The following is a 25,113-nucleotide window of genomic DNA, read 5'->3' on the forward strand; positions in this document are numbered from 1 at the left end:
TTCCAGTGCACTGCATGCTATTTTCTGCAAGGCACGAAGAGGTGATGGCAGGGCCATTTGAGCCTTCAGATGATAGGAAGTAATGCAGAACAGCCAGGCTCTGGGCACAGCTCTTTGCCAATGCATACATTTTGATGGTTTTCAGAACAGCAGGAGTCTGTGAAGCAGAGCAGAATTTTGGTCCCTCATCTAAGACTTGGCTTTATACAGATTTGCTCTCTTAAGCAGAATGATGACGTCTGTTCTTTCTCAGTCTGGCTGTAGGATTTAAAATGGAAGCTTATTGTTATCATAGTCCCATAAAACTCAAACCCAAATCTAGCCCTTGGCTAACTTGGGTGAATTTCTTATGGATGGCAGAATGGCCCAAGAATTCTTAAAGGAAGCTATGAGAAAGAGTTGATATAAAGATGTACCAATAAAGATGTACCCAAACCCTGGCATTCCAAACTAGGGCCTTGCTCCCCTTTAAACCTGTCCTTTCACAAGAAGGAACTGCAGCCAGACAGCAAAGCTGCGCCAGTATAGAAATGCTGTCTGGGAGTGGAAGATCAGATTCCTTGGTGACACTTTGTGGCTTCAGAGCTTGGGGGTGCTTTGATATGGGCTGTCAGAGACCAAACTAAGATGCTGTGATCTAGTGTTTAATCTTTGCCACAGGGGCCTCTGGAGCTGAAATTCTCTTCTTCAGACTGATTTCTTGTTTGAAATAAAATCAGGTATGTTTACTCCATAAAGTACAATGGAAAACTTTGAAACGTAAACAGACCTATGGCCTCTGTATGCATTCTCTAATGTGCTACCCATTACAAGCAGAAACACCACAGGCAGCTCTTCCCATCACAACCTGTCCAGTTCGTGTCAGGTGAGCAGAACAGCTCACCCCAGGAATGCACTATTTAAACTTTGCCGGATAAATAACACCAAGGACAAATTAGCTGAAGTTTCATTAGCTGGGCCCTTCGGTGATATCACTGGGAGACATCACCTGATAAGAAGCCGCTTTGCAACCCGATCCTCTGTTTCTCTATCATGTGCCTAGGCGATGCTTGGAGAACGCAAATCTGTTAGCAGGCAATTTACTTATGCCTTGCCAGGTCCATTTGCAAGCTTCTCTTTTTCACTGTGAATTATTGTAACATCAAACATGCCACCTGCTCCTCCTTGGGAAAAAGCCAGTGTAGAGTAAGCAGCCAGCAGAGCTGTCTGATCCATCAATATTGCTTGTGGCAACAGTGTCCTAAAATATGTAAAAACAGAGATGAATGCCTCCAAGTAGGATGTGAGCCGCTCAACCCACTTATGGAATATTTTTCCTTGTTCTCTTATAATTACACCTCATTGCCTGTCACAAGAGGTAAAAAGCCTGTCCACACCCCAGGCACTTCACTCCAGCAAGGCATGACCAGAAAGTGAATTCTGGAAAATGGCTCCAAAGGTAGGAAAGAAATGCAATCAAGCACAGTGAGGATAGACACAGACTGCCAATAACACAAGACATTTAATGCTTATGATTCATATTTGCTTATTTTATCTCAGCATCATTTAGGTGTCTCTTCTGCAAAACAGCAGAAAGAACAAAGAAAACCTTGCCTCGGGTGGCATTATTTCTCATAGCCAGAGGTAGGCACAAGCCATTTTCACAACCAAACAGTAATTTCACTGGGGAAAAAAAAAAAAAAACAACTGATGAAAAGATTAAGAGGTTTTGAAGTTAAAAGCTCTGAAATGAAATATTCTGTGTCACCATTTCAATAAACATAAACTTCCAGCAACTAGTCAGGCTTCATACCTGCAGTACAGTGTGATATTACACTATCTTGCACATCTTTTCACTTTGATGAAAATTAGTGTTTATAAAAGAAGCAAACAAAATATTTCTTTGGTCAGACTTGTGTTCCAGCAGGGTGGTGTGCTGGAAACACTAGCAAAAGGTGATGCTGTTTATTAAACAAGAGAAACAGAACTCCAACCACAGATTTAGATAAATTACAGTTCCTTGGTTTAAGATTAATTGTTTCCAGGAAGAAAAACAGAGTTTTTCCCAGGCTTGTTTTTACTACTGACACTGCATTCTTTCACACTATCTTTGGAGAAATTTCTCCCTTTCACTCTTTGGGATGCATGGGAGTTATACCAAGCACCATCTTCTGCTGAGTAGCTGGATCTCACTTACAATGCGGTCCTGTTCCTTTCCTGAAGGAAAATCTGCTCTCCTACAGCCCCACACCAAGCCTCAGAGATGTGAAAACAGATCTCTGCTCACCCAGCTGTAGCAAACATCCCCCACACACTGAAAGGAAGCAGCTCTCTAGTAGAAATAGAGGAGCAGAGGCAACAAATGTCATATAGCCTCATCTAGCTAGCTGGAATAGAAATCTCCCTGCGTAGCAGAGAAGCAACATTTCTGCCATGAGCACCTTACTATACTGAAAACAGAATTTTAACTGCAGCATTCTTTAATTCTCTGTCCTGCACAAACAGCAGTCCCATATCAAGTTAGCTATGCAGACAAGGCTTGCTATGAAATCCCAAGGGCCATCAAGCAGGGTATCTCTTACCAAGGTAAGGGTGGAAAGCTGGTTTCTAAGCTGAAGAGTTCTTGCAGAGAACAGACATACAGACTCCCTCTTTAGCCTAGAGTATTTGTTGCTGTTGAAAAACGCTAGTAAACTCTTCTAATAGAGGTATAGCAATACAGACTACCTGTAAGAAGAACAGGGATAACCATCAAGAAACCTCAAGTACATAATCACCCTCTGAATCCCTCCCATTTCACCCTCCTATTATGAAACCTATGACAATGTCCTCTCTTTTATAAGTGAGCACAATTAGCTCCGTAAATAGTTCAGCTGGCACAGCTCAGCTGTGTTGTAGTGGAGAGCTGCTGATTTACCCCAGCTGAAAAAAGCTGGTACCCAGAGTTACTAGTTCTGCAGCTGATTAAGTTGTATTTCAGGGAGTAGATGTGGGGTAGGATTTTTTTTTCCTCCCCCCTCCCCCCCCCCCCTTTTTTTTCCTAGTAGGGTTGGGAAATTCATTTTTAGAACAAACGAATCATTCTGCTTTCATTAGAAGTCAATTGCTCTGCAGAAATTTTTATGACTCTCTTTATCTTTTGCTAGGTGGAGAGCAGAAGCACTTCTATCTATTTTTATTCCTTACAAATAATCTTGTGTAAAGGAATTTTTATCTATAAGGAAACAATTAAAGGATCAGGAATGCTCAGTTCTTTACATTTTCAGCATGAACTTGCATCTCATTGGTATTTTTTTTTTGGTCTCCTCTGGAATGCTGTGAAGCTGTGTAAGAAAAGTCTGGATGAAGTGAATGTTGTAAGGAAGAGAAGAATTCTTTTACAGACGGATCCTGCTTCCTCTGTGCTAATTGATGCAGAATAGAAACAAATGTGGATGCTAAAATACAAGAAAAAATAGCTGACCTCACATCCAGACAATACCATGCTAATTATTTCACATAAATCAGAGCATAAGAAAGTTTGGCGTGCTCTGTTCAGTCTATAGGAATAATTTGTTACAGTATAGGAGAGAAAAATTAGCCAAATTGGAACACTAGTTCATACAGAAGTGAACTCATTGCCTAAATGCAATTGTGTCTATGCATGAACTGAATTGGACCACATTGTTCATAATTCCGTGGTCATCACTGCTAAAACAAAGTGCATCCTTCAACACGCAGTCTGTGGGATGCTTTGCTAAGCAGTTGTGCCTCTTGCAAAATTAAAACCTTCGCTCAAGCATAGGCTCGAGACTTGGTGGCAGCAGGGTCTCCTCAAATGGGTCCAGCATTTTGTGGCTCTGCTCACCAAGGGAATACTGAGTAAATTGTCTTCTTGGGCACTCTGACTTGTCAGCACTGAGACACCCACAAAGTGCTTAGCAAAGCATGTCATGTAAAATGGCCACCCAAGGTGTAGGATCCCACAGGATGGTACAAGCAGAGAAGAGATCAATTGTGGACCAAGGATCTGTAATATGTTCTTGTTTCCCTCTCCTTTACCTTAAAAGGAGAAGCATATAAATCTTGTGTTAGTGAAGTTTGGTCCACAAAGATGCCACTTCTCTTTGTTCTGTTCCTTGCAGGTACTTGTTGCTTTTGCAGAATGGGGGGAAATGGAAGCAAGAGGCTACAGCAGGGTTTCACAGTTCAAAATCTGGTGTTTGCTTTTTGTGAAAGGAACAAATATTTGCAACCATCAGCATTTTAACCTCAAATGATTTCATTTCAGAATCCAAAATTGCAGAGGGAACATTTCACTCTGGCTTTGCTGATGCACTCCAGTTTGTGTAACTCTTCCCCCGGCTGTGGATTGCTGTTGCTGGTAGCTTTCATCTTCCCCAGTTGATCTTTTTTTCCCAGTGTCATGTTGATTTATTTGTCTTGATTGGGATTCTGATAACATTTCACCAATAAATTAGTTTTAAATTAAACTCTCTGTTGTGACTTTTATGTTGGGTCCAGTGCATGTGCTGGAAAGGAAATTTCATTTCAGAGATACTTTATTCTTGTTTTTATTGCCCTCTTCAGCTACAGACTCACCAGCTGTTACATTTATTTTACTTTGGGTGAAAGTTGTAAAAGCACTCTGTAAATTATGAATAAGAATTGCCACTAGTGAAAATGAGCAATTGAAAAATAAAGACCAACAAAAAAGCCACAAAACAACTATTTCAACTTGTCTCAAAACATAAGCAGTTGTACATATGTGGTGGTTTTACCGTGCTGGGCAGCTAAACCCCACAACCGCTCTCTCACTCCCCCTCCTTTAGATGAGGAGGGGGAGAAGTAAAGCAAAGAACAACTCACGGGTTGAGATAAGGATAATTTAATTAAAGGGAAATAATTATAATAATTAAATAAAGACTACCATGAACTAAACAATTTAACTAAGGGGAAATAAAAGGGCAAGGGGAAAAAGGGAGGAAAACAAACAAACAAAATAAATGAAAGCTATATGGAAGTGCAGAGGAAAGAAATTACTCTCTACTTCCCACAAATGAGCGATGATTGACCACGTCCTTGAAGCAAGGCCTCAACGCACGCAGCCGGTATTCGAGAGGAGGGCCGACGTCTTCTCAACGAGAGCCCACCCCTCCCCTCTTCTTCCTGTTTCCACCTTTTATTGCTGAGTGTGACACCACATGGTATGGAATATCCCTTTGATTGGTTTAGGTCAGCTGCCCTAGTGATGTTTCTCTCCTCACTTTTTGCCCACCCCCTAGGAGGGTTAGAGAAAGGCCCAATGCTGTGCCACTGCTGCTCAGCAGTAGACACAACACTGGTGTGATAACACTGCTGTTCCAGCTACAAGTACAGAGTACGGCACTGTATGGGCTGCTGCCGGGAAAGTTAACATTCCAGCCAGACCCAGTACAACATAAAACTGAGGATTCAGCTTAGTATGGGAATACGAACCTGTGCCTTGTTTATGAGGTAACTACCAAGGGAATAAAGCCATACAGTGCCTGTCCCTCCAGCTCTCCCTATCTCCCTGCTGCTAGACCTGTACAAATGCCAGAAAGCAGCACCAGAGCAGCCTGGGGCAGGCCTTGAACCACACTCTTTTTCCATTTATTGAGGTATGTCACCGTCACCCTGCAGCTCCAGGGTGATGCCAGCAGGGCTGTGCCCCTTGCCCAAAAGCCATGGTCCTGACAGCCTGCCCAGCAAGGACTCCTTGCCCGCAGCCCCATCCCTGCTTCTCCTCCACTTCCATGGCAGCCTCAATGGTTACACTGAGAGTGGTTTTCCACCTGCTGGGGAATCCTGTGGGCAGACATGCAGCAACACAAGAAAAACTGTTTTCCTTCATAGAAAGGAGGCCTATGACCCACTTCTGCTCTGTCTGTGCCAGGCGAAGCTGTGTTCCCTTCCCAGCAGCACCGCACTGGCCACCTCTGTGCTTTTGAGCAAGGCAGGAAATTGTTTCTCGTGTGGGTGGCAGAAGGATTCACATGGCCCCATGCACTCTGCGCGTGGCCGCCTAAGCTGGCCTCAGGTCTCTCAGTTTTGGCAGCACTCTCAGGTGCTGAGAGGAGGTGAAAAATGCATGTTTGGTTTAAGTGAATTCCAAAATGCTGGATTTTACGGTATGGAATATAAAAGCGGTAAACACTGCTTCTGCTGTAGTTTATTTTTGTAGCAGATGCCATTCATTCTCCTCTTGCCTCATCTTTTCAGTGTGTTGTGGGTAGTGGTGATGTATAGTCTTCTTGATGAAGCACTTATCTGGGACTTGTTACCATAATGACAAAGCCCTCCATACTCTTTCAAGGTTTTATTATCAGAACCACTGCTTTGCTGCAAGCTGATATTCATAAATCATCGTTTTCTCATGAAACCAAAGGGAAAAAAAAAAAAGATCTGAAAACCTGCCACCTACTTTACTGTGTGATTCCTCACATGGTCCATCTGCCTGACCCAAAGGCAGTCATGTCAGCTGTGCCTGATTTGTATTCCATTATATTTATATATATAGTGGAATATATTTGGAATATATTTTATACTCCAGGAGATATAAAAGAATCTCCTGGGTTTGAAGGGCGAGCCCAGGTTTCAGGCTGAAGGCTGAAACCTGGCAGTGTTGTGGCTGTTGAGGGAGTTTTATGCAAAGCCAGTGTCGAAAAAAAAAAGGATGGAAATTCAGTCAGAAAGAAATCATGAAGTCTTGTGCTGAGAATAAAGTCTCAAGCTCTCTGGTGGTATCTTCAGAATAGATATTGTTTGATGACCTGTACAATGTCTTGCTCCATAATGACTCTGAGTTCTGTGCTGCCAGAGCCTTGTGCGCAGGGGCTGCCTGCCCGAATCGCACCTTCAGCCTTCAGCTGCAGTTTCCTATTCCCAAGGGACCACCTGAGGAACACCTGCCTTGGCCACCCTGTCCTGCAGAGCAGGAAGGTCAGCCAGGAGGTGTCTGGCCGTGCCCCTTCCCGTCAAGGTGCTGGAGGAAGCCCCAGGAGGAGACGCACCTTGGTGCCTCTTGTGTCAGTCCCTGGCCTCAGAGGAGACAGCTTTCATGTATTTTCCTCTGTAGCCTCTTGCTATTTTTGGAGAGGAAATCCAGAGGAACTCTTAATAGCAGCATGGATGAAAAACAAACCTCTTTGCCTTAGTCCCCAGGATAAACATTTCCAGCACCAGATGAAAATGAGGGCCCCTGAGGTTCCCGTCCCATGTCTGTGTCCCAGCACCCACAAACAGGACATCCTCTCCAGCTCTGCCAGTGGCATTTCCCAGAACAGATTCCCCCCTTGTGTCCAAACCGCTTCTCACCTTGCCTGCAGAAAGCATCTCTCTGCCATCTGGGACTTCTCAAACCCGCACCTTTCTACTCATTGCCCCAGCCCTTGGGCCCCCTGCTGCACTGAAGGGTCACATCCCCCTGGAGCAGGCGGGCCTGGTGTCACCTCCCTGCCACTAACCCCATGCCACAGAGCAGCCTCTGCTGTGCCGCTGTGCCCACCTCCCCCTGCTGTGGGGCAGCAGCTCCCTCCCACACCTTCCGCTGGGCAGTGTTTTCCCAACAGATCATGCAAAGAAATCAGCCCGCATCCCCCGCTGGCTTTGGCCGGCCAGGAGAGTGGCTCTGGGATTTCTCTCTCTGTCATGGGAGTTGTGCAACTCTGCGTTTCCCTCATATTTTATGGCTCCTGGTCTCCTCTCCCAGCTGGCAATCTTAGTGAAGCCTCAACGCTGTGCAGCTCTTTGCTGGTGGGGCTCAATTGGGGTGTCTCTGCTGCAGGATCTGCAGGGATCCCACTTGTTTCAGGGATGCTCTCCTTCCCAGACTAACATTAGGTCAGTCTTATTAGATCTTTGTTAAATCTTTGGATGTAGTTCACTTCCAAGTGACTGTGTTTGGTCTGATATTTTTGGATGTTAGTTATTTTAAGATTTAGGGAGGTTGTTTTTTTTTTTTTTTTTTTTTTTTTTTCCTTTGGCAAATGAACTTATCCCACTGTACAAACAAGGAGGAATCAGAGCTATTTATGAATTTGGGATAAACACAGAGAACTGTTTTCCTGAAAAAAAGAAACGAGTCTGTTTAAATGTTAAACAATATTTCTTTTCAACTTTTTCTAAACAGAAACATTCTTTTGCATCTGAACTACATTTTCATTTATGAATTGACATCAGTTGTAGAAAATTTTTTCAAAAGCTTGCATAAAACAACCCAAATGAGCCATTTCTAGTTCCAGTCAGAGTCTTTGTCATTTTTACTTTTGGTTCCCTACCAGAACCCAAGACAGCCCTTGGTGCTTGGGTTTGCAAACCACTGTGGTCTGAAGAGTTGTTCCCACTCTTTGCCACAACAGCTTTCCTGGCACTGGCACCCACTGTTTTGTTGACTCTTCCTTGGCAGATGGCAGAGGGACAATATCCATGGCTGCATTGACCAAGAAGGGTCCTCCCCAGGACACCTCTGTCCTCCACTGAGGCTGTTGCTAGCTACAGTGTTCCTGGAAGAGGAATTCATTGATTTTTCATCTCCTGGGCCAGTGCTGCTGTTTTGTTGTGGTTTTGTTGTTGTTGTTTGTTGTGTTTTTGTTTTTCCCTGACATGCCTCTTGAATCTCTATTTTTTTCTACCTCCTTTTTTATTCCTGTAATTTTTGTCTGTCTCTGTGCCAGGATTTCATAGGCAGAGTTACACCAAACAGATGAAGACTACTCCCAAATCAAACCTGATACTGGTTTATTTCATTTTGCTTTTCAATATGTGGACCACTACAAAATTTCTAAATGAACTATATCCCTGCATAGCAGATTTGGGCCTCTTCCAACAGGTTAGTTCTTACTTATGTTTCTTGGAGCCCTTGCAAATTGCACTTTTTAAACCTCTCAGGGATTCCTAGTCCCCAGATAGAAACCAATGGTTAGTTTAGTGCATTGATGATGAATTAACTGAGGGTGATATTTGATTGAAGAAGTACAAGGGAAGAAAAAGGGGAGGAGAAAGATTGAACTACCCTGCTGCTCCAGCACCACTAACAGCTCTGCTGCCTCAGGTTCTTCAGCAATGCCTCTTAAATACATGCTGGATCAGATCAAAACACAAAAAAATTAAAGGAACTGGCCAAGTAATTTCTTCTTGATCCATTCAGCCCTCTTCAGATCAATGGGATTAATGACCGCAAATCTTTACAGCCAATGGAATTAACATGTGTGCATTCACTCTAGGGGAAATCTGGTGATTGGATGAGCTTTCCTTGATGTCACACTATTCCCTGTTTGCAATTAGGTAGGAAGATTTTTAACAGCAAACTAATTTATTCAGCTATTGTCTGTGCACAAAGTTTCAATGACTTTTGACTAAATGGAACATTTTAATGGTCTGCATTATTTCATTGTTGAGATGTTTCAAACAAAGGAACTATTGGAACAGATTTCTTAAAGGACCTAGTTTCTAATTAATTGCAAATCACAAACTAACAAATTACCAAACCATTCATCTCATACCCAGAGGGATAAGTGCTGCCAATTTGAGGAGGAGACTATATTTTTCAAACATAACAAAGAGGCTGAATTCCTGTTTTCAGTGCAAAACGGAACTGTGCCTTAACTGTGAGATCCAAACTCGTGCCTGCATTAGAACAGTCCTAATTTAACTATAAAATTGAATTATCCACTGATGATACTTTTCAATCTGATTCCCTTGCAGAGATTTCCATCATTTCCCTAATACTATCTTTGGCCATCACCTGGCTGCATATGTTCTGATGATTGCTGCCATTTCTCCTCTTCATTAGTTTCCTGACGCCCTTAGTTTTTGGCACTGATTTACAGCATTCAAGACAGGAAAACAGTCTGAGTACCTTAACTCAGTGTCACTTGCAGACCAGTGCAGTGATAGGACAAAACACATCATAGCCTCACAGGAAATAGCAGGGCCCCCACAAAACTTTGCTTGTTCGCCAGATGTGCTAGACCCAAGCAGTTAAGAAAACAAAAGGTGGCACTGAAATAAATTAGCAGCAAAATTCCAGCTCTGAAATTTAACAAGAAAAAAAAAAAAAAAAAGCAAACATGTTAAGTTATAAATTTTAGAGAGATACATGGAGGCATATCAAAAAAAAAGGGGGGGGGGAGACAGCTTCAATTTATTGATTAAATTTAGCCTGTGGTTTTTGAACATTCCTCTTATGACATGAGAAATAACAAGTGCTAAATAAATTATAATAAATTATGCATGACTGTGTGGAGTAATTGTGGGTTGTTGAAGGTGGATGATTTGGGCAGGGTTTTAATTGTCTTTCTTTTTACCACCCCTGGAAGGTGGTATTCATTTCTGGACCCTCCTGTGTGGAATCGGGTGTGAAAGGCACCATCTTGTGAAGTACAGAGGATGGCAGGGAAGTGACAGGGAAGTCAAAGCAGTGAAAGCTGAGCAATTCAGCCCACTAGGAGGGTTAGGATCTCAGGGAATCCCAGCTCCTCTCACAGGACCAAAGGAATAATGGCAACGTGAGATGCTGCAGCAGGGCAAGGGTCTGTCCTGGACCCAACTGTGACCATGGACACACTGCTCCCTGCCACATGCTGTTTCTCTCCCTGTTCTTGTCCAGACAAGCTCCTCAGAATAAGAATTTGTTTGGCTGGGTTCACCTGTGCTGACCTCCTGGTACTTCACCTGAGTCCCTCAGTGGTCCCAGCAGGGCAGGCTGGTGGCCTGGCAGAGCATGGCAGCAGTCCTGGCCAGTCACAGCACCATCCCTCTTGTTGCAGCTAGGAAAAATAGAGACTGAAACATATCCGGGCTTTCCCCTAGTATGGATTTGGCATGCTGAGTGAACCTGGGTCCATGAAAGTGGACATATACTCTGTGCTTACACAGTAACAAACACTGTTTTTATTGCTTCTAAAACCTCCCTGTGCTAATGGAAGAAAATCAGCAGTTATTCATTTTTCTCATTATAGTTGTCTTACCTCCCCAGCAGTAGAAATCTGATAGCTAGGAATATTGGACAGGGGGAGCAGGGCTGTTTAGGCTGATCATTGTTACGTATAAAATCATCACTATTAGAGCACTAACCAAGTTACTGCTTTATAGTATCACAGATCACACACCCACACCCTCAGCTACTGAACCTCAAGACTGCAGGAACATCAGGCAGGGAAGGATCTCCAAAGAATGAGGTCTCTTTGGGCCAAAACTAGTGTATTTTGCCCCTTCCTAGAATGTGATTGCCTAACCTGAGCCTGAGCCTCTTCAGTGAAGGACAGTTTTCTGCTCTGCTGCACTGATGGATGGAAAGCTTTCCCTAGGTTCCAGCCAAAACAAGTTTTTGATGCAGATTAAGCTGATCTCTTCTTGTCCTTACTTTCATCCAGAACAATTGCTTGTTGTTATCTTTATTAGAGTTTTGTGTGCATTTAGGAACCATTCTTGTCTCCCCTTCGTCTTCTCTAGACTAAACATATGCAATTCTTTCTACCTCGCTGGCTATAGTTTCCATATTTCTGATCATCCTTGTGATCTCCTCCAGATTGTTTCCAGTTTATCTACCTCTTTATCAATGTATGGTGCCCAAAACCTTCCAGCTGAGACCTGCACACCAAAGTGCAGAGCAAAATAATTGCCTTCTTAAACAAGATGACTCCACAGATACGACTCAGAGAGGTATATATATTTTTTTTCCAGGGCATTGCACTGTCAACACAAATCCAGCCTGCCATTTGCTGTGCCCCTCAGACCTTCTTCTGCCATCCCACCGCTCACACATTTCTTCCAGCTTTATAGTTGTGAATTTGATTTCTCCCTACTGAAAGTAGCAGTTGTCCTAACACTTACTTAACCAGGTTGGCTGCAGACTGTCTTTCCAGTTTATCCAGATCGTTTCTGCACTTTGATCCTCTGACTGTGATTCTCTTGTAGCCTCTCCAAGTGTAAGGGTAACTGCGGATTTCATCATCTGCATCATTAGTGAAAAGAATGGAAACAGGCCCAGAAATGATCCCAGAGGAATCCCACTTGAACAACTTCCTATTTGATAGGAACAATTGATAAGTATGTTTTTGGAGTGAAGTTCATCCAGTTGTGCACCCGTCCTGTTGTGATTACATTTCAGCTCATACCTAAAGCGACCATGTCAGGAGGTTAGGATAAATCACATCCACTTGCTCTTCTTTATTCACTATACCAGTTACTCTGTTAAAAAGGGAAATTAGGCTGGTTTGACATGATCTGTTCTTGACAAACTCAAGTGGACTGCTTTTTATCACCATCCCATCTTCTAGCTATTTAAATACTGATTGTTTAATAATTCATTCCAGACTTTTTGGAAATCAGGGTGAGTGGTTTATAGCTTCCTGGGGTCTCATTACTCCCTTTTAAGATCAGTACTGTATTCACCTTTCTCCTGTGCTCTAGGGCTAATCCCATTCCATGTGACTCCTTTACAATAACTGATTTACAATAATTGTTAGCAATTCACAGATTACTTCATTTTATTCCTTGAATAAGTTCAGGTGAACTTTATGAGCCCCTGCTGACTTGTGCAAAGTTGGCTCATCCAACTATTATTTAACTTGGTCTTTTCCTGTTTTGGTCTGCAGTCCTACCTCGTTTTAAAAATAAATTTGGTAGTTAGATAATTAGTTGTTCAAAAACAGCTTTTTTTTTTTTTTTTTTTTTTTTTTTTTTTTTTTTTTTAATGAGGGCTGGATCAAGAGATGTGCCAGGCTTCTCTACATCATTTGTCATTTGCTCTCTTTTCCTGTTTAGTACTGGATCAAGACTTTCCTTTTTCTTCCTCTAATTAAAATGTATTTATAGAACTTTTCCTTGTTCCCGTTTATGTCCTTTCCTAGTTGAAGCTCCTTTTGTGCTGTAGCTGCTCTGATTCTATCTCCAACTTTTTCTCTTATTGCCTTGTACTTACCTATGTGCTTGTAGTCTCCTTTTTGTAACATCCACTTTATTAATGTCCCAGAAAATTACTGATGCAACTGTAATTGTTTTTCTGTGTACCTGGTGGTCTTCTGCATAGGGGTAGCTTGCTCTAATGTCTTTGACATGGCCATCTTTTAGGATCTGCTAGCTCTTTTCTTCCTGCTGAAAACCTTGATTATCTAGATTATCTACTTGAAAGACCCTAGCTATCAGGCCCTAACAGCCTTATTTGCAGGGCTTTACTTTACTGGAATAGCAGATAGTGGTTAACTGGCATTTCACAGGCACTGTCCTCCAAATTGCCGTATCGTTAGAATTTAAATACCTTTTTTTTTTTTTTTTTTTTTTTTCCCCAATCAGACCAAACCAAGAATAGTTCATCTGTCATCCTCCTCTGCTTTTTCAAACAGAAAGTTATGCCAATACACTTCAGGAGCTCTCTGGTTGGTGTCCTTCCCCATTGCTTTTCCTGCCCAGTTTTGAGTATACTAAAATCTTCTGTTGCCACCATAGCTCACTGTTTGGCTATCTTGTACAAGTGCTCAAAAAAGCTTCTTCTTCTTCCTATTACTGATTAGATGGCCTGTAGCAGATTTCTGTCCTGAGCCTCCCTGAGGTCAGTTGTGTCATGGCAGATGAACAAAGGCTTCCAGTTCTTGCTGTTCCCCCGGCTCCCTGTGTTTGCCCACAGTGGTCAGCACATTGCTCCCATATTTACATTTTTGTCTGCTTTATAACTGATGTTTCTGATTCTCAGGCTGCAGCTAAAGACAACACATTTTTCAGTTAGCTGAAGGCTTCTGCAACGTGACCTCTCTGAGTCTGCTTAAGAGGCCATGGTCAGATTGTTTAATGGTTTAGAATAATTCTACCCCAATTTGGTATGATCTGTCAGGCATTCCTCCATAACTTGGTAGGGCTGGTTTGGACCAATGTGCAATTCAGCCTGAATGAACTGATCACAGTTTGACCCAATGACTTCTTGAAACTGTAACAAGAGGTGCAAACTCCAGGAGTGGGATGTAACATGGATGTTGGCAAAATCAAAGAGCAATTCACCAACCCACCCCAACATGTAGCAGTTCCACCATGAAGAAAAATGCCCTGGGACATCATGATAGATGAAGACTAGATACCCTTCATTATATGCTGTTTCACAGTGCTCTGTTGGGACATTAGCTCTTTTTAATCTCAGAGAACTCCGTGACTCACTCACCTCGTTCTCAGTCATTTTGGAAAACCACCCCCATCAGCAAGTCATCACCAAGCTCATGGGGACACTGAATTCTCTGTTGGCAGGACTTCAGCGTGACTTCAAAGGTGTGTTTATGCTCCTTGTATTTCAGACTTGGCTGTGCGAAATGGTTCAGTTGTAAATTCTTCTAGGGCTTGAATTTGTTCTTATTGCACTTGGGGACAGAGTGACATAATCAGTGAAGGATCAGGCCAGGGGCAGTAGGGTTAAGCACAAGCAGAAGCCCTTGAAGACCTGGAGCTGAGACTATAGTTCTTGTTTGGCCTGGTGCATTGTTTGTGACCCATCCCATTGTTCTGAGCTTAATGCTTATTCATTTCCTCTTTGCTTCTGTTTTCAAATATTATTTTTTGCTCTAATTGTGCCTTTTTATTTTAAAGAAACAATAAAAATAAACTCCCTTGGGCCAAAGAATATGGATCAACACAATCAAGTCACTGGACTCATTTCAATTTGGGCACTGACACAAACACAAATTTCAAGGTGAAGGATTTGCCTAGAAGCTTTGCAATTTGCCTAGAAGCTTTAGTCCTGTTGTAACTTCTGGGAATGCAAATGCTCCCAATAGGAATTCAGCAAAACCATTTTTAGAGGGAAGAAAGATACTTTTGAGAGGAGACCTAAGATATCCACAGGTCTTCCTCTTTGTGAGGTTAACATTGCACATATCCAAATACCTGTAAATAATTAATTTTACTTCACACTATGAAACTACACCGAATCTCTCAGAAATTGAAGCTCACAAGGAAATTGGGGCTCTTCTGTTCTGCCTTATGTCACATCTCGGTAGTGGAAATGAAGGTTATGCTGGGAAGGAACTGGATGTGGTGGAGGAAGAAGGAAAGACTTTTGCTTTCATAATTAAGAGAGAAGCACAGTAATATAAGAAAATTTTGTCAAATTCCTCTTTCCCTCTGAAAGAGGGAACTTAAGGGAAGTGTTATAATGGAACAGACAAGGTGGCTCTGCCAAATGAAACTGTGGTCCAGACATGTGCTCTTCTCCCTTAAGAGGCTGAAATACAGTCTCTTTGTAAAGCAGCTGCAGTTACTTAACAGTAAAGCTGAAAATTAGCAGAATTAATAGGTATTTAAACAATGCCAGGGCACTTTGGTTAAACATTAAAGACTGGAAGGGCCATGCAAATTATGCTTCAGTTATTGCAATTCCATGGAGAGTGTAAAACAATGTGATGTGATCTCCCACTGGGCAGAGGCAAAACATATCTGAATGCTTCTGTTTTGAATTATGATGCCACGTTTATGGAAAACAGACAATGTTGATACCACAAAAATGTGATGGGTACCATTAACATTGAGCATCACACAGCAAACCATAAACTCTTAGTGCCTTCAAAATGTAAAAAAAATCAAGTCAGTGGATTTGTTTATGGAAGGAATTAAAAGCACGTAAAAAATTAATTGTGTTCTTTTACCCCTTATGCAGTGTGCCAAGAGCTCTTTAAATAGAAGCTGAAAAGGCTATTTATGCTTTTCACAATGAAAAAAACATATGCCCTTCTGTACCAAATATAATGATAGTAAAATTATACTACAAATAGAGACAGGAGATGCTGTCATAAGACTTTCCTTTAAGTTATTTCCGTAGACATATTAAACAAAGTGGTGCTTGTCCTAACTTTTGAATAAAGTCATATGGAGTCACCTTGATCCTTCAGCCACAGAGTCCTAGGCCAGGCAGGTAAGTAGTAGCTGATTCCATTACTGATGTGGGCAAGCAAAACTTCCATATGCAGAGGCCTAAAAAAGCTGGATCAGTTTATACTCAAGAGATTAAGAGACATGATAAACGTATGAAGAGAGTGGGTGGGACAGATAAGGGAAAGAAGAATTAATATTCTCATTGTCTTTAAAACAAGAGCGCAAAGAGATTTGGAGAAACTCAGCAGCTGAAAATGTAATAGTGATAAGGGGAAGCACTTTTTCATACAATATGGCAACTAGACAAGGGAGTCCCTAGTTACAGGATGTTTTCAAGGTTAGGAGTTTATCGGGATTTATGTAGAGAGCTTGAACATGCCAAGTCATCACTGTGAATGCTAAAGAGAGCCAGGAGCCAGAGCAGCTTCCTGCAGTAGATCAGGAGCATTGTGCCTCCCAGAGGTGGTCCATCGCCCACCTCCTCCTGTTTGCTGCAGGACCTCTGCCCAGAGGCCCTGTGGTGGGACTAGCTTTGGCAGCTCCTCTCTTCTACTTCATCGAGTCTGGTGGTGTCGGACTGGGCCTTGCTGGGTTCCAGCTGCAAAGTGGCTAGTGCTGAAGTGAGCCCCTGACAGGGTCAGGGACTGTGTGGGCCATGGGGAGCACAGTCTCCTTCATTTCCCTAGGAAATTGTAACTTTCTGAAATGAGAAACAAAATGTGGTTCCACTCCTTTCCTAAATGTCGCTGATGCAGGTGCTGATGAAGATCCCTCCAATCTGTACCCTTGACTATCCATACTGACCATAGCCACAGAAGTGGGGCTGCCAGGGGAGCTGTACAGAGCAAGAGAGATTCCCCTGCTCCAGGGAAGACACACAAGGATTTTGAATTCTGGGAATCCATGACCCATTTCCATGACATTGCCCTGGAGTTTGGGGTTGGGAAGCAATCCTTCACTCTGAAATCCCTTATCTTGAGGGAGAATGTAATATTTATGAGATTTTCCCTGTTTACTGGACATGCCGATAAGCAGCTCTGGGACCAAGGAGCTGTCAGAGTGTCTCCTTTTTTCTTCCTAAGGGATAACTAATTAAAAAATAAATAAATCATTAGTTGAACTCTCAGTAACTGTTCTGAAAAAATCATGCAGTGTTGGAAAGGTCAATGTCCACAGTAGTTTGGGTTTCAGATCCCAGCGGGTCTGATGGCTGCCCTGTTCCTCCAGGGAAATGCTAAGTGGGACACCTGAGGGGAGGAGGCACTGGCCATTAATCCAGGAGACTGCAGCTGGCCAAGCCTGATGATCTTCAGTAGAAACAAAACACGTGGCATAGCGTGTGGTTCTTTAAAACCCAGGTTTTCTGCCTGGCCTGCCAGCCTGAAGAATTGCTTGCTTTTGCAGGGGGAAGTTTTAATAATAAAATGGATGTTAAGGTCAGGGAATAGGTTGATGCTTTAGCCATCCAGCTGGGAGACCTAAGGATGCCTCACAGGAATTAGCGGGAAAGGAGGATTTTGATGGATTTTGTGTGAAACTGATTAAAAGGAATTGCTTTTGGAGAAAGGTCACATGAAAAACAAATGCAGGCAGTCATCTTCATTACTGATGTGTCTTTTCTGTGTAGAAACATAGGTAGGGAAGGAAAGAGCTCTGATTTTGAGTAATGATCAGTTAGAAGAACTCCATGATGGGGCAACATGTGTTCCTGAACCTAGTGCAACTGCTGTAGGTGAACGTTTACTTTCATTTGATGAAAGAAATGTTGTCACAGTATAAATCGACAACCTCATCCTCCTCTCCTGATTCTCCGTTCATTTCATTTGAATTGCTACTGTTTGTTTCAGAAAAAGCAAGCTAAGTACATCAGAAGAAGAAAAATGTATCATGTACTGGAATTAGATCATTTTATTTATATATATAGTAACATATATATAATTATAATTTAATCCATAATTTAATCATTGGCTGTAACAGCAGTCTGTGGATATGTTCTCTGCCCAGCAAGAATGGAGGGAGTGAGCTTAGTCATCTTTCTTTGGAGCAAAGGTAATTTCAGTTGCTTTGTATTTGCTGTGGGGTTTGAGGTCCTCAACAGTGCTGCACAGGGCACCCCATCTGTACAGGACATGCTGTTCTCCACCAGCCATTGGGGACACCCTGCAGCTCAGGGTTTTCTGTCTCCAAGTGCCAGGCATTCAGCACAACCCACCTGCTCTGCAGCAGACAAGTAGGCACTTATTAAAACAAGTTATTTCCTGACCATGCAAACCGATGCAGCCTGTTGTTCTATGGGATTTCTGTGTTTCATCTGTACAAGGACAACCTACATAACAGTTTCCCATGATCTCATGTTTCCATGCATTGCCTGAAATACCTCACAGACCCTCGTCTCTTCTCCAGCAGTCTCTGAACTGCTGGGGAGCCAAAAGCAGCACATGCCATGGCCCATTTTGAGCCATGTGGTGCTGACTGGCTCTCTGGGAGATGTCTCTGCTTGGCCAGCTGGCAGATCAAACAAGACAGTTAATTACTGCTCTCACCCTGAAGCCCTTCCCTCAGTCAGGACAATAACTGGGGTTTCCTTCCTCTACCCAGGCTCTGATTTTCACTGTTTTATAGGGATGCTTTATTTTTGATGTCTCTCCCACTTTGTCAAATGTGACTGAAAGCGACCAGTGGATTCAGAAAATGTAGGGAAGGGGAAATTGCAGAGAGAGCTGAAAACATATGCAGCATGACTGGCTGCAAAAATTCATGTTCTCAGAAAACTACTACCCAAACACATTGGCTTTGTGCACACAACCTTCCCCAGGGAGAGGATGCAAGGGAAGAAACCCTACGCTGGGTAAATGAGCCACATAGATTCATGGGCAACTGGAAGACTTTCAGGTTTCCTCATGATGAAGACAAGGAGAATGTGTGCTGAACTTTGGGCTTGTCAGTATGATGCTTGTCATCAGCCCTAAATTAAATTCAACGCAAGCACACACATTCAAGAAATGAACCAGATATAACTGTTGTACCTGGCATTTAAGTGAAACATTTTATTTCCTTTTGGAGCTGTTAATGGGCAGATGACTTAGACCTGAAATACTGTTAATTGGTGATTGACAGACACAAAAGGGTAAATGACTACTATTACCATCTGTAAGACAACATGAACAGGAGATGGATAAGGCTTGGATACTGATCAAACCTGTGAGAAAAGACCTAGGGCTCTACGGGAGAACTGTATTTAAAAATAATAATAATTAAAAAAAAATAATTAAAAATCTGCTTGCTCTCTTGTTTCTGATTCCTGTTGACTGTGGGCTTCTGGCCATCTCTCACTGAGCAATGAGTATCACAGCCTGGCTCGTGGCATTTCTATGTGAGGGTGACAGAGACATGGCGTTACCACCATAATACCTTCTTGCATTTATGTACAATTCATCTGAGTCATAGGGATTTGCTACAGAAATTCTACAGACAAGAAGAAAGGCTTATTCCAAGGACTTTGGAAGAGAAACACTTATTCTTTCTATATAGAAAAACCTGTGGTATTCAAACCACATGCTCATGAGCATAATACAAATTCCTGGAGGAGTCAATATTGTCCTTCTTCTGCTGGTAAAAGAACTGCTATTTTCTATTTATACATTTTTGTTCAGCACATCCCTTTAAGAACAGCCTTACATGGCTGACTCTTGAAATAATTAGAATTAACAAATGATAGCATTTCTTCTTTTATTTCCATAACTTCTAGGATCCAGGTTCATACAAAAGCCCATTGTGGCTATCTCTTTTCATTAGTCAGGCAGAACGTGGCCAAGTTCTGCTTTCAGTTACAGCCACATAAATCTGAAGTACCTACATATTCCCTGCCAGTAGTGCTTGTGGCGTACACTGGAGTGACCGTTTGATAGTCTTAGTTTCCCAGAAAAAGCAAAGCGATAATTCATCCATGTGACTTAGGAGGGCAGGTTCCAAATATGTTGCAAGCACAGCTAAAAAAAAAAGGAACATGAAATTAGTAGGAAAAACAGAAGGAAATATATTTAAAAAATATATAATTTTAAGATTTCCAGTCTTGAACGTAACTATGTGTTTCATGTACACATACTGAAAAGATCTGTTTGCAATCAACTCCTCTGTCACTTACTGCTCAAGTGCCAGATCCAAAGAGTCTGCTGCTCAGAGATGATATGTGGGGAGCAATGCAGAATGAGGAAGTGGATCCGAAAGCATCCAAAACCTAGGAGCCCTGGGGAGAAGACTTGTCAGACAGCTGTTTGGCCTGGGAGGTGCTCGGGCACTTTGGTGGGGGAAGCCTGAGAGGGACAGAGAAAGAGAGAGGGAGACAGCAAGAGATAGGGCTAATTTCTCATCTGTTTGGGGTGTTAGGCTGCACCCAAGTGCAGGCAGAGCAGTTGTGGCCTCGGCAATGGGCACACGTTGATGTTGTGTATGGGAGGTGACAGGGGGTTGGGAGCCGGTGTACAGTGGGCCGGTGCCTGCAGGCCTCGAGGCTGCGCCACCTGCCAGCACTGAGGCGGTGGTGGGGCAGGGGACAGGAGGCAGCGCTCGCTCCCACTTCACAGCCACTACCTAAGTGCCAGCACACAGCCCTGAGGTCCCTTTTTGACAAAGCGCAGGTGCTGTGAGGCTGTCCAGGAGCCTGTCCAGGAGCCAGTCCAGGAGTTGTTTTAGATGGAAGCGATCCCTGCAACCCGCAGGGACACCCGCAGGGAAGTCTCCAGGCCCCGTCTGAGCCAGGAGGACACGCGCCAATTTGGCATTTAACACATATAAATACATGTGCGACCCGTGTTTATATTAATTACAAATATTAGAGGGTTGAAAATATGTGGCTTGATACCAAAATGGAGGGTAGCTAAAGCAGCAGCTTTGGAACTATCTGCACACAGAAATGTAAACCAGCCAGCAAGAAAAACTATAGCCGACCAAGAGAGATGTATGAGAAGGAAAGTTTCCCATGGATTTGCAAGAGTTACAGCTGGAAAGACATGATGTTCCCTCTCGTTGCCAATACTTAGCGGTTCTGCAGAGTGTTACACGCCTACAGCACGTGCGCTGTGCTGCGCAGGGGAGCTCAGGCCAGCCTGTCATTTTGTTTGGTAGCGTCAGGTGCATTGCCACCAAGCATGGGAGGCTGGAGGTGACAGCTCAGAGTCTGAAGCTTGGCATCAGTTACAAGTGTGATCGTTTTCTTCTCTGTCCCTTTGTTTGCTGTTTCTGATTTGATCCTGCTTTCTGCTGACACACTGCTCATTCCTTATGGAACTCAGCTGCACTAACTCATAAAGGCTTCCTTGACTGCTCAGAATGGTGGTGTCTGAGTCACATACTGCTGTTCCCATCTTGATTGGAAGGTTGAAACGTTTACAGCTGAAGTATACCAGCCCTCCAGAGGACTATCGATTCCTTTCTGAAAGTGTGAAGGGGAAAAGTCCGTTATATGCAGTCAATGTGTTTGAGAAGGCCACCTGCAACATCTCCTTCAAAAAATATCTAAAAGAAAGCAACAGTAAAAAAAAAAAAAAAAGCGGGTGCTTTGGGTTATATTCTAATGCTTTTGCTCCCCTGGCTCGGACCTGGAATGCATGGGAGCAGGGAGGGGAATTAAGTGATATGTATTGAGCTCATTTTTCCCGTTGTATTCTCCAAGAGGATATTTTTTTTTTCCCTGTCTACTGCTGAAAAAAATAACCCAAAGAGGGCCCTCACTCCTGTTGCCCCCTGTAGACTGAGTGGGATAAGTACAGACCCAGCACACAGATCCTGATGGAGGGAAGCCACTTGCGAAGCAGAGGCCAGCACAGGACTTCAGCTCTCTAAAATAGGCTGCTAGGAAAGTGGATAGAGAAGACAGCAGTTTCTTCTGGAAAAGGGATTTTAGGGAAGCTCAACTGGGTGGGAAAGTGTATTAATGTGGCTTAGTGCTTAGTCCTTGCATTGCTGTGGTGCCTGGGGCTGCTAAACAGCTGTACAAGCAGAGAACAAAAGAGTGATTTTTGCTCCACAGAAGCTGGCATCAGAAATGCCAATGCTGTGTACAGGGTGAAGATAAGGAAGGTTGTGCAGTTTCTCCACGCGGAGGACACCAGCAGACCACAAAATCTCACTGTTTTCTTTCAAGTCTTCCAGTGGTGATTGATTACGAAGACCTCCCAAAAAGAAACAATTCAGTCTGATCCACCAGAGAAAGGGAAAGGGGCCAGAAAGCCTGCCTGGTTGGCCCGACATGAGTCAGAGCATGGCAGGGAAGCCAGGGAGCCGTCATGGAGAAGTCTGGCTCCCCTTCTCCCTCCATAGGGTGGCATCCACATATGCTTTGTGCAGGCAAAACCTCTCAGATGAGACTGTGATACGATGGGAGTCCCTGCTCAGTATAAGAGAAATTAAGTGTTTCAGCAACTTCTGGTTTGCCAGTGTAGGCAAGGACTTCCTGAGAGCACCAAAAGGTGCTTCCTAGTGGCAAGCGGTCAGCCCATTTTCAAGACTTTGCCTCCAAGCAGAAAGATGCTAGCTGACAAAGTGGGCTTCTGATAAGTCATTAGTTTTTAAGTCGTAAGTTTTTAAGTCATAAGTTTTTAAGTCATTAGTTTTTAAGTCATAAGTTTTTAAGTCATACATTTATTTGCCTGTCCTCATATTTTGTGAACTGGGTGAAAAATTTCAGATCAAAGCCCCCCTTCTTTCTTTTCAGAATAGAAATGCCATCCTTAACTAAAATTTAGCTTCACAACATGGAAAATACCAGCATGGCTGGTTGAAGCACAGGAAAATCATTTCAGTCATATCATGGTCACGTCAAAGAATGCCTCAGGCTTCAGAGCTACGTATAGCATTGTTTGCGTGGTGTACACTACAGGGACTCAGACATATGGAGATGAAGGCTCAATATAGAATAGACCATTAGCATCCTTGGGTGGAGGCCTGTGATTTGTAGCCAAGACTTGTAAAACAAATCTCTGGAGCGGAGGTGTTGGGAAACATACTTGGAAATATATTTTGAAGACTCCCTTGACTATAACAAAAGCAACAGTGGCAAGGATTATATGTTGGTTTATTTTATTCCAAGGTTTGTCGTTTTCACAGCTTGACTGGGGGTCACTGAATTTCTCAAACAGCATTAACACTCATTCGTCATACATGTTTATAGCAAGTGACACAGCAAGGCTGGAGACAAGGAGCAGCTTTTTGATGACCAGGGCATTCCAGTTCCATATGGAGGGAACGTGTGGAAATCTCACACCAGACATATGAGAGTCAGGAGGGAGGGATGACACAAACATGAGGAGATAAAAAGAAGAATCCTTTGCTTTTCCCTCATTTTACACATTCCCTACTCTTTTTCTACCACAGTAGTCTCAGCTCAGAAAAGTGGTAAATAAATAGGTAGATAGTAGGCAGAGATAGGTAAATAAATAAATGTAGATAAATAAATATGGGAGGAGACATGAAAATGGGCATTTTTCTTCCATTTCTCTCCTCTCCATTTCCTTTACCTATGGGAAAAATGAGAGGTATATGAGCTTTTGTCCTTCACCCTCCCTCTCAGAAAGATCAGAGAAGTTTAAAAACAAAGTGAAAATCAAAACCTGGGACTGAAAGTCAACAGAACTATTTGGATTATTTTCCTTCACATATTTTTTGGCAGAAAATTGTATTACTTGGCAGGAGAAAACTTTGCCTTGTTTCATTTATTGGTCAGTGCTATTCATTAGCAACGTGTTAGGAGTTAGGCACTGCTTGTGTAGACCAGATTATGTCCATGTTGGCTAATTAGTCCCATCCCACTAAACCTCTTGGGAATTTTCAGATTTTAACCTAAAACAATGGGTTTTACTATTCAAAGAAGGGAGAAAGAGGAAATGAAAGATCTGGCGCTGCTCTGTGCAGCTCTGCCCAAAGCGCCTCCTCCTGCTCTCTATTCCTCACTGCAGCAAGGGCAGCCCGTGGCCCTGGGTACAGCCAGAGCTGACAAACAGCCAACGTGTTTTCTCAGTGAACACGGGTTTATACCTGTCACATAGCAGGTGACAGACACAACCTCTGGGAAACCTCTTCCTTCAGGAGTCAGACTCCACACGAGACTCTGGCTTGGGCACCATCATTGCTGGGCACAGGGCAGCCCAGAATTCATGTACCAGAATCTCACGGCAACATGGGCATTTCCCTCATATGCTGCTCACACAATAAGGGAGAGAATTTGCAGATCCCTGAGGAAGAACTCAAACTGGCTATCCTCACTGCAGCACACCTCTTTTTAAGCAGAAGTACCCAGGTACTTAGGGGAAAGATACCCCGTGCTACGTCATCTTCTGCTGATCCCTCCTGCCCAAGGGCTCCCAGATAAGGAAGATGCCAGCGTGAAGGGAAACTGATGTTCAGAGAAGAGGAGAGATCACATTAAGTCCCATCACTTCTTTACTGCAGATTTCCAGGCCCCAGTGGGGTGTGCCATACCCATGGGACCATATCACCTCTGCTTCGCAACATTCATTGTAGCATCACATCACTCTATGGCCCTGAGCAGCTCACTGAACCTCCCTTTTTCAATTCCTTCCACTGTGAAAGGGTGACAAAGAGGATTGCCAGCCCCATGACTGGCGCAGGATTAAACGTGTGCACAATTTGATGAAAAGATTATGTGTGAATGCTGACTGTTGTCAGCAAAGGGAATGGGGGCCAGGTAAAATGCCACCTACAACTTCTGCATTTACTGCAGTAGGGGACAGGGAGCTGGGCTGTTGGTTCATTCTTTTCACTGGCATGCCATAAAGGACTAGAGTCATTTTGAAACACATCAGAGATATAATGCTGGTAGTGATGGACAAAACAAATAGCAAAGTTAATAACTTACTGTTGAGCTAGTAATGTCAAATTCCACCCTGCTTCAGCTAGCTTTCCGGTAAAATAGGTTTCTGGTTTTAAAGATGAGGATTAGCAGCAGCAGATTTAGGGCTTAAAATAAAGTATGTATTTTAGATTTATTTAAGGGCCTTTGACTTCTAAACACTTTGCTTTAATATATCGCTTTCTGGGCTGACATGGCTTTCATTTTTCATCACTACTTTACATTCCAGTGTTCAAATGGTTTACGCAGGGGAAACCTGAGGTTTTAAAAAGCTGAAATTCTTCTGCCACTGCTGTTCAAGCAAAGCTTTCTTTTCTTCTCTGCCTGTAGCAGGTTCTTAGCAGAGAGAACATTAATTCAGAACAATTCAGTTTTCCATCATTTAAGAAGCAAGACACAGTAATGGCTTAATCCTG

At 43.0% G+C, this 25,113-nt stretch overlaps 2 long non-coding RNA genes across 2 annotated transcripts; both read right to left on the reverse strand.

Annotated features, from left to right (window-relative positions):
* Positions 1-1,022: 1,022 nt before the first annotated feature.
* On the reverse strand, positions 1,023-2,764 carry LOC311440101. The gene is made up of 2 exons (XR_014695211.1): positions 2,562-2,764; positions 1,023-1,240 (listed from the first exon to the last, which is right to left on the reverse strand). It is a non-coding gene; the product is annotated as an uncharacterized lncRNA (long non-coding RNA).
* A 16,782-nt stretch (positions 2,765-19,546) lies between these two features.
* LOC311439900 lies at positions 19,547-21,375 on the reverse strand. The gene is made up of 2 exons (XR_014695065.1): positions 19,976-21,375; positions 19,547-19,820 (listed from the first exon to the last, which is right to left on the reverse strand). It is a non-coding gene; the product is annotated as an uncharacterized lncRNA (long non-coding RNA).
* Positions 21,376-25,113: the final 3,738 nt, after the last annotated feature.

This window comes from Aythya ferina (assembly GCF_964211825.1).
Source record: "Aythya ferina genome assembly, chromosome: 7".
NCBI lineage: Eukaryota > Metazoa > Chordata > Aves > Anseriformes > Anatidae > Aythya > Aythya ferina.